We start from the raw sequence: 10,443 nt of genomic DNA on the forward strand, positions 1-10,443 counted from the left end.
TCCTATTTCTCCACATTCTCTTTAGCATATGTTGTTTCCTGACTTTTTAATGATCGCCATTCTAACTGGCATGAGATGGTATCTCATTGTGGTGTTGATTTGCGTTTCTCTAATGACAGGTGATGATGAGCTTTTTTTCATATGTGTGTTGGCTGCATAAATGTCTTCTTGTTGCCCACTTTTTGATGGGGTTGTTTGTTTTTTTTCTTAAGTTCCTTGTAGATTCTGCATATTAGCTCTTTGTCAGATGGATAGATTGCAAAAATTCTCTCCCATTCTGTAGGTTGCCTGTTCACTCTGATGGTTGTTTCTTTTGCTGTGCAGAAGCTTTTTAGTTTAATTAGATCCCATTTGTCAATTTTGGCTTTTGTTGCCATTGCTTTTGGTGTTTTAGACATGAAGTCCTTGCCCATGCCTATGTCCTGAATGGTATTGCCTAGGTTTTCTTCTAGGGTTTTTATGGTTTTAGGTCTAACATGTAAGTCTTTAATTCATCTTGAATTAATTTTTGTATAAGGTGTAAGGAAGGGATCCAGTTTCAGCTTTCTACATATGGCTAGCCAGTTTTCCCAGAACCATTTATTAAATAGGGAATCCTTTCCCTATTGCTTGTTTTTGTCAGGGTCGTCAAAGATCAGATGGTTGTAGATGTGTGGTGTTTTTTCTGGGGCATCTCTTCTGTTCCATTGGTCTATATCTCTGTTTTGGTACCAGTACCATGCTGTTTTTGTTACTGTAGCCTTGTAGTCAGGTAGCATGATGCTTCCAACTTTGTTCTTTTTGCTTAGGATTGCCTTGGCCATACGGGCTCTTTTTAGGTTCCATATGAAATTTAAAGTAGTTTTTCTAGTTCTATGAGGAAAGTCAATGGTAGCTTGATGAGAGTGGCATTGAATCTATAAATTACTTTGGGCAGTAGGGCCATTTCATGATACTGATTCTTCCTATCCATGAGCATGGAATGTTTTTTCCATTTGTTTTTGTCCTCTCTTATTTCCTTGAGCAGTGGTTTGTAGTTCTCCTTGAAGAGGTCCTTCATGTCCCTTGTAAGTTGTATTCCTATGTTTTTTATTTTCTTTGTAGCAATTGTGAATGAGAGTTCACTCCTGATTTGGTTCTCTGCTTGTTTATTTTTGGTGTATAGGAATGCTGGTGATTATTTTATTATACTTTAAGTTCTGGGCTACATGGGCAGAACGTGCAGTTTTGTTACATAGGTATACACATGCCATGGTGGTTTGCTGCACCTATCAACCCATCACCTTCATTAAGTATTACTCCTAATGTCATCCCTCCTCTAGCCCTCCACCTCCCGACAGGCCCTGGTGTGTGATGCTCCCCTCCCTCTGTCCATGTGTTCTCATTGTTCAACTCTCACTTATGAGTGAGAAAATGCAGTGTTTGATTTTCTGTTCTTCTGATAGTGTGCTGAGAATGATGGTTTCCAGCTTCATCTGGTCCCTGCAAAGGACATGAACTCATCCTTTTTTATGGCTGCGTAGTATTCCATGGTGTATATGTGGCACATTTTCTTTATCCAGTCTATTATTGATGGATATTTGGGTTGGTTCCAAGTCTTTGCTATTGTGAATTGTGCCACAATAAACATACGTGTGCATGTGTCTTTATAGTAGAATGATTTGTAATTCTTTGGGTATATACCCAGTAATGGGATTGCGGGGTCAAATGGTATTTCTAGCTCTAGATCCTTGAAGAATCACCACACTGTCTTCCACAATGGTTGAACTAATTTATACTCCCACCAACAATGTAAAAACGTTTCTATTTCTCCACATCCTCTCCAGCGTCTGTTGTTTCCTGACTTTTTAATGATCGCCATTCTAACTGGCCTGAGATAGTACCTCATTGTGGTTTTTGATATGCATTTCTCTAATGACCAGCGATGATGAGCATTTTTTCATATATCTGTTGGCTGCATTAAAGTCTTCTTTTTAGAAGTGTCTGTTCATATACTTTGCCCACTTTTTGATGGGGTCGTTTGTTTTTTCTTGTAAATTTGTTTAAGTTCTTTGTAGATTCTGGATATTAGCCCTTTGTCAGATGGATAGATTGCAAAATTTTTCTCCCATTCTGTAGATTGCCTGTTAACTCTGATGATAGTTTCTTTTGCTGTGCAGAAGCTCTTTAGTTTAATTAGATCCCATTTGTCAATTTTGTTTTTTTGTTTTTTAAATTATATTTTAACTTCTACGGTACATGTGCACAACATGCAGGTTTGTTACATAGGTATACATGTGCCGTGGTGGTTTGCTACACCCAACAACTCGTCATTTACTTTAGGTATTTCTCCTAATGCTATCCCTCCCCCAGCTCCCTACCCCCTGACAGGCCCCAGTGTGTGATGTTCCCCACCCTGTGTCCAAGTGTTCTCACTGTTCAATTCCCACCTATGAGTGATAATATGTGGTGTTTGATTTTCCATCCTGCTGATAGTTTGCTGAGAATGGTGGTTTCCAGCTTCATCCATGTCCCTGCAAAGGACATGAACTCACCCTTTTTTATGGCTGCATCGTATTCCATGGTGTATATGTGCCACATTTTCTTAATCCAGCCTATCATTGATGGATATTTGGGTGAGTTCCAAGTCTTTGCTTTTGTGAATAGTGCCACAATAAACATACATGTGCATGTATCTTTATACTAGCATGATTTATAATTCTTTGGGTATATACCCAGTAATGGGATCACTGAGTCAAATGGTATTTCTAGTTCTAGATCCTTGAGGAATCACCACATCGTCTTCCACAATGGTTGAACAAATTTACACTCCCACCAACAGTGTAAAAGCATTCCTATTTCTCCACATCCTCTTTAGCATCTGTTGTTTCCTGACTTTTAATGATCACCAATCTAACCAGCCTGAGATGGTATCCAATGACTTTCTTCACAGAATTGGAAAAAACTACTTTAAAGTTCATATGGAACCAAAGAAAGAGCCTGCATAGCCAAGACAATCCTAAGCAAAATGAACAAAGCTGGAAGCATCATGCTACCTGACTTCAAACTATACTACAAGGCTACAGTAACAAAAACAGCATGGTACTGGTACCAAAACAGATATATAGACCAATGGAACAGAACAGAGGCCTCAGAAATACCACCTCACATCTACAACCATCTGATCTTTGACAGACCTGACACAAGCAATGGGGAAAGGATTCCCTATTTAATAAATGGTGCTGGGAAAACTGGCTAGCCATGTGTAGAAAGCTGAAACTATCCCTTCCTTAGACCTTATACAAAAATTAGTTTATGATGGATTAAAGACTTAAATTTTAGACCTAAAACCATAAAAACTCTAGAAGAAAACCTAGGCAATATCATTCAGGACATAGGCATGGGCAAAGACTTGATGACTAAAACACCAAAAGCAATGGCAACAAAAGCCAAAATTGACATATGGGATCTAATTAAACTAAAGAGCTTCTGCACAGCAAAAGAAACTACCATCAGAGTGATCAGGCAACCTACAGAATGGGAGAAAATTTTTGCAATCTATCCATCTGACAAAGGGCTAATATCCAGAATCTACAAAGAGCTTAAACAAATTTACAAGAAGAAAACAAACAACCCCATCAAAAAGTGGGCAAAGGATATGAACAGACACTTCTCAAAAGAAGACATTTATGTAACCAACAGACACATGAAAAAATGCTCATCATCACTGGTCATCAGAGAAGTGTAAATTTTGGTTTTTGTTGCCATTGCTTTTGGTGTTTTAGAGATAAAGTCTTTGCGCATGCCTACATCCTGAATGGTATTGCCCAGGTTTTCTTCTAGGATGTTTATGGACCTAGGTCTTACGTTTAAGTCTTTGATTCATCTTGAGTTAATTTTTGTATAAGGTGTGAGGAAGGGGTCCAGTTTCTGTCTTCTGCATATGGCTAGCCAGTTTTCCCAGCACCATTTATGAAACGGTATATTTTCCCCATTGCTTGTTTTGTCAGGTTTGTCAAAGATCAGTTGGTTGTAGATGTGTGATGTTATTTCTGAGGCATCTCTGTTCTGTTCCATTGGCCTAAGTATCTGTTTTGGTACCAGTACCATGCTGTTTTTGTTACTGTAGCTAGCCTTGTAGTATTGTTTGAAGTCAGGTAGCGTGATGCCTCCAGCTTTGTTCTTCTTGCCCAGGATTGTCTTGGCTATGCGGGCTCTTTTTTGGTTCCATATGGAGTTTAAAGTAGTTCTTTCCAATTCTGTAAAGAAAGTCAGTGGTAGCTTGACGGGGATAGCATTAAATCTATAAATTACTTTGAGCAGTATGGCCATTTTCACAATATTGATTCTTCCTATCCATGAGCATGGGTTGTTTTTCCATTTGTTTGTGTCCTCTCTTATTTCCTTGAGCAATGGTTTGTAGTTGTCCTTGAAGAGATCCTTCACATCCCTTGTAACTTGGATTCCTAGGTATTTTATTCTCTTTGTAGCAATTGTGAATGGGACTTCACTCATGATTTGGCTCTCTGTTTGTCTGTTATTGGTGTATAGGAATGCTTGTGATTTTTGCACATTGATTTTATATCCTGAAACTTTGCTGAAGTTGCTTATCAGCTTAAGGAGATTTTGGGCTGAGATGATGGGGTTTTCTAAATATACAATAATGTCATCTGCAAATAGAGACTATTTGACTTCCTCTTTTCCTATTTGAATACCTTTTATTTCTTTCTCTTGCCTGATTGTCCTGGCCAGAACTTCCAATACTATGTTGAATAGGAGTGGTGAGAGAGGGCATCCTTGTCTTGTGCTGGTTTTCAAAGGGAATGCTTTCAGTTTTTGCCCATTCAATATGATATTGGCTGTGGGTTTGTCATAAATAGCTGTTACTGTTTTGAGGTATGTTCCATTGATACCAAGTTTATTGAGAGTTTTTAGCATGAAGGGTTGTTGAATTTTGTCAAAGGCCTTTTCTGCATCTATTGAGATAATCATGTGGATTTGTTATTGGTTCTGTTTATGTGATTGATTTGGAATGCTGGTGATTTCTGCATATTGATTTTGTATCCTGAGACTTCGCTGAAGTTGCTTATCAGCTTAAGGAGATTTTGGGCTGAGACGATGGGGTTTTCTAAATATACAATAATGTCATCTGCAAACAGAGACAATTTGATTTCCTCTCTTCCTATCTGAATACCCTTTATTTCTTTCTCTTGCCTGATTGCCCTGGCCAGAACTTCCAATGCTGTGTTGAATAGGAGTGGTGAGAGAGGGCATCCTTGTCTTGTGCCAGTTTTCAAAAGGAATGCTTCCAGTTTTTGCCCATTCAGTATGATTTTGGCTGTAGGTTTGTCATAAATAGCTGTTATTATTTTGAGATACCTTCCATTAATACCTAGTTTATTGAGAGTTTTTAGCATGAAGGGGTGTTGAATTTTATTGAAGGCCTTTTCTGCATCTATTGAGCTAATCATGTAGTTTTTGTCATTTGTTCTCTTTATGTATTGATTACATTTATTGATTTGCATATGTTGAACCAGGCTTGCATTCCAGAGATGAAGCCCACCTGATCATGGTGGATAAGCTTTTTGATGTGCTGCTGGATTCTGTTTTCCCATTTTTGTTGAGGATTTTTACATAGATGTTCATCAGGCATATTGACCTGAAATTTTCTTTTTTTATTGTGTCTTTGCCAGGTTTTGGAATCAGGATGATGCTGGCCTCACAAAATGAGTTAGGGAGGAGTCCCTCTTTTTCTATTATTTGGAATAGTTTCAGAAGGAATGGTACCAGCTCCTCTTTGTACCTCTGGTAGAATTGGTCTGTGAATCTTTCTGGTCCTGGGCTTTTTGTTGTTGTTAGGCTATTAATTACTGCCTCAATTTCAGAACTTGTTATTGGTCTATTGAGGGATTCGATTTCTTCCTGGTTTAGTGTTGGGAGGATGTATGTGTCCAGAAATTTATCCGTTTCTTCTAGATTTTCTAGTTTATTAGCATAGAGGTGTTTATAGTATTCTCGGATGGTAGTTTGTATTTCTGTGGGATCAGTGGTGATATCCCCTTTATCATTTTTTGTTGTGTCTATTTGATTCTTCTCTCTTTTCTTCTATATTAGTCTAGCTAGTGGTCTATTTTGTTAATCTTTTCACAAAACCAACTCCTGGATTCATTGAATTTTTGAAGGGTTTTTTGTATCTCTATCTCCTTCAGTTCTGCTCTGATATTAATTATTTCTTGTCTTCTGCTCGCTTTTAAATTTGTTTGCTCTTGCTTCTCTAGTTCTTTTAATTGTGATGTTAGGGTGTCAATTTTACATCTTTTCCACTTTCTGCTGTGGGCATTTAGTGCTATAAATTTTTCTCTTAACACTGCTTTAGCTGTGTCCCAGAGATTGTGGTATGTTGTGTCTTTGTTCTCGTTGGTTTCAAATAACTTTTTTATTTCTGCCTTAATTTTGTTATTTATCCAGTAGTCATTCAGGAGCAGCTTGTTCAGTTTCCATGTAATTGTGTGGTTTTGAGTGAGTTTCTTAGTCCTGAATTCTAATTTGACTGCACTGTGGTCTGAGAGACTGTTATGATTTCCGTTCTTTTGCATTTGCGGAGAAGTGTTTTACTTCCAATTATGTGGCCGATTTTAGCATAAGTGCTATGTGGTGCTGAGAAGAATGTATATTCTGCTGATTTGGGGTGTAGAGTTCTGTAGATGTCTATTAGGTGTGTTTGGTCCAGAGCTGAGTTCAATTCCTGAATATCCTTGTTAATTTTCTGTCTCGTTGATCTTGACAGTGGGATGTTAAAGTCTCCCACTATTATTGTGTGGGAGCCTAAGTCACTTTGTATGTCTCTAAGAACTTCTTTTATGAATCTGAATGCTCCTGTATTAGGTGCATATATATTTAGGATAGTTAGCTCTTCTTATTGCATTGATCCCTTTACCATTATTTAATGCCCTCCTTTGTCTTTGTTGCTTTAAAGTCTGTTTTATCAGAGAGTAGGATTGCAACCCCTACTCTTTTTGCTTTCCATTTGCTTGGTAAATATTCCTCCATCCCTTTATTTTGAGCCGATATGTGTCTTTGCATGTGAGATGGGTCTCCTGAATACAGCACACCGATGGGTCATGACTCTTTATCCAATTTGCCAGTCTGTGTCTTTTAATTGGGGCAGTTAGCTCATTTACATTTAAGGTTAATATTGTTATGTGTAAATTTGATCCTGTCATCATGACGCTAGCTGGTTATTTTGCACATTCCTTGATGCAGTTTCTTCATAGTGTCATTGGTCTTTATATTCTGGTGTGTTTTTGCAGTGGCTGGTACCAGTTGTTCCTTTCCATATTTAGTGCTTCCTTCAGGAGCTCTTTTAGGGCAGGATTGGTGGTGACAAAATCCCTCAGCATTTGCTTGTCTGTAAAGGACTATATTTCTCCCTCATTTATGAAGCTTAGTTTGGCTGGATATGGAATTCTGGGTTGAAAATTTTTTTAAGAATGTTGAATATTGGCCCTCACTCTCTTCTAGCTTGTAGGGTTTCTGCAGAGAGATCCACTGTTCGTCTGATGGGCTTCCCTTTGTAGGTAACCTGACCCTTCTCTCTGGCTGAACTTAACATTTTTTCCTTCATTTCAACCTTGGTGAATCCGACGATTATGTGTCTTGGGGTTGCTCTTCTCTAGGAGTATCTTAGTGATATTCTCTGTATTTCCTGAATTTGAATGTTGGCCTGTCTTGCTAGGTTGGGGAAGTTATCCTGGGTAATATTCTGAAGTGTGTTTTCCAACTTGGTTCCATTTTCCCCATCACTTTCAGGGACCCTGATCAATCATAGGTTTGGTCTTTTCACATACTCCCATATTTCTTGGAGGCTTTGTTTGTTCCTTTTCATTCTTTTTCTCTAATCTTGTCTTTATGCCCTATTTCAGTACGTTGTTCTTCAGTCTCTGATATCCTTTCTTCCTCTTGATCGATTTGGCTATTGATACTTGTGTATGCTTCATGAAGTTCTCGTGCTGTCTTTTTCAGCGCCATCAGGTCATTTATGTTCGTCTCTAAACTGGTTATCCTAGTTAGCCATTCCTATAACCTTTTGTCAGTGTTCTTAGCTTCATTGCATTTGGTTAGAACATGCTCCTTTACCTCAGAGGAGTTTATTATTACCCATATTCTGAAATCTACTTCTGTCAATTTGTCAATTCTTTCAAACTCATTTTCTGTCCAGTTTTGTGCCCTTACTAGAGAGGAGTTATGATCATTTCGGGAAGAGGCATTCTGATGTTTGAAATTTCCAGCATTTTAAAGCTGATTTTTCCTCATCTTTGTGGATTTATCTACCTTTGGTCTTTGAGGCTGATGACCTTTGGTTGGGGTTTTTGTATGGGGATCCTTTTGTTGATGTTACTGCTTTCTGTTTGTTAGTTTTTCTTCTAACAGTCAGACCCCTTTTCTGCAGGTCTGCTGCAGTTTGCTGGAGGTCCACTCCAGACCCTATTTGCCTGGGTATCACCAGTGGAGGCTGCAGAACAGCAAAGAATCCTGCCTGCTCCTTCCTCTGGAAGCTTCATCTTAGAGGGGCACTGGCCTGATGCCAACCAGAGCTCTCCTGTATGAGGTGTCTGTCAACCCCTGTTGGGAGGTCTCTCCCCATCAGGTGGCACAGGGGTCAGGGACCCACTTGAGGAGGCAGTCTGTCCCTTAGCAGAGCTCGAGTGCTGTGCTGGGGAACCCTCCTTGTCAGCATCTGCTACTCTCTGCAGAGCCACCAGGCAGGAACGTTTAAGTCCACTGAAACTGCACCCACAGCCACCCCTTCCCCCATGTGCTCTGTCCAAGGGAGTTGGGAGCTTTATCTATAAGCCCCTGACTGGGACTGCTGCCGTTCTTTCAGAGATGCCCTGCCCAGTGAGGAGGAATCTAGAGAGGCAGTCTGGCCACAGCCTCTTTGCCGTGCTGTGTTGAGTTCCACCCAGTCCGAACTTCCAGGCCTCCTTAGCACTGTCAGGGGAAAACCACCTATTCAAGCCTCAGTAATGACAGATGCCCCTCCCCCAACCAAGGTCCAGATCAGCTCCAGACTGCTGTGCCGGCAGCAGGAATTTCAAGCCAGTGGCTCTTAGTTTGCTGGGCTCCATGGGAGTGGGACCCGCTGAGTGAGCTCACTTGGCTCCCTAGCTTCAGCCCCCTTTCCAGGGAGTGAACAATTCTGTCTTGCTGTAGTTCCAAGTGCCACTAGGGTATGAAAAAAAACTCCTGCAGCTAGCTCAGTGTCTGCCCAAACAGCCACCCAGTTTTGTGCTTGAAACCCAGGGCCCTGGTGGTGTAGTCACATGAGGGACTCTCTTGTTCTGTGGATTGCAAAAATCGTGGGAAACGCGTAGTGTCTGGGCCAGATAGCACAGTCCCTCATGGCTTCCCTTGGCTGGTGGACGGAGGCCCCCACTCCTTGCACTTCCTGGGTGAGGCAACGGCCCACCCTGCTTCTGCTTGCCTTCCATGGGCTGCACCCACTACCTAACCAGTCCCAATGAGATGAACAGGGCACCTCAGTTGGAAATGCAGAAATCACCTGCCTTCACATTGGTCTCGCTGGCAGGCCAGAGCATTCCTATTCAGACATCTTATCAGATCCTTCCAATGATTTTCTTTTCTTTTTTCTTTTTTTTGAGACAGAGTCTCGCTCTGTCGCCCAGGCTGGAGTGCAGTGGCGCCATCTTGGCTTACTGCAAGCTCTGCCCCCTGGATTCACACCATTCTCCTGCCTCAGCCTCCCGAGTAGCTGGGACTACAGGTGCCCGCCACCACTCCTGGCTAATTTTTTGTATTTTTAGTAGAGATGGGGTTTCACTGTGTTAGCCAGGATGGTCTCGATCTCCTGACCTCATGATCCGCCTGTCTCGGCCTCCCAAAGTGCTGGGATTACAGGCGTGAGCCACCGCGCCCGGCCCTCCACTGTTTTTCTTTATCATAAAATTAAATTTAAAATATGGAACATTTCAGGAATTTGCATGTCCTCCTTGTGCAGGGGCCACGCTAATCTCTGTATCATTCCAATTTTACTAAACGTGCCGCTGAAGCAAGCACTACTTGTAATAATTTCTGTGTGATTTAATGATTTTGTGCTTATAACAATAGTTTATTCTTTTTATTTCTGAGTAGCACTTTATTTGCATGGATATATCATAATTTGTTATCAATTGGTGAGCTTTGTGTTGTTTTCAAATTTTCGCTATTACAAATAAAGCTTCTATGAACATTCACATATTTCCTTTTCTCTTGGAAAAATCATTAGAAGGCCATGCTTGATCATATGGTTAGTGACTGTTGAACTTTTAAAGGAACTACTGAACTGTTTTCCAAAGTGACTATATTATTTGACAGTCCCATGAGCAGTGTATGAGAGTTCCTTCCCTCCGCATCCTCACCAACACTTACTATTGTCTGTCTTTGTAATTTTAGCCACTTTAATAGATGGTAATGGTATCTTGTTGT

The 10,443-nt window shown here is 40.4% G+C and overlaps 1 protein-coding gene and 1 non-coding gene across 2 annotated transcripts in view; one reads left to right on the top strand and one right to left on the bottom strand.

The window, feature by feature from the left end:
• Positions 1 to 10,443, top strand: part of ZFP62 (ZFP62 zinc finger protein) — a 166,593-nt gene that overhangs the window by 10,791 nt on the left and 145,359 nt on the right. The window lies entirely within an intron of this gene.
• On the bottom strand, positions 9,932 to 10,035 carry LOC129487020 (U6 spliceosomal RNA). The gene has a single exon (XR_008659160.1). It is a non-coding gene; the product is annotated as a U6 spliceosomal RNA (small nuclear RNA).

This window comes from Symphalangus syndactylus, chromosome 7, assembly GCF_028878055.3.
Source record: "Symphalangus syndactylus isolate Jambi chromosome 7, NHGRI_mSymSyn1-v2.1_pri, whole genome shotgun sequence".
Classification (NCBI taxonomy): domain Eukaryota; kingdom Metazoa; phylum Chordata; class Mammalia; order Primates; family Hylobatidae; genus Symphalangus; species Symphalangus syndactylus.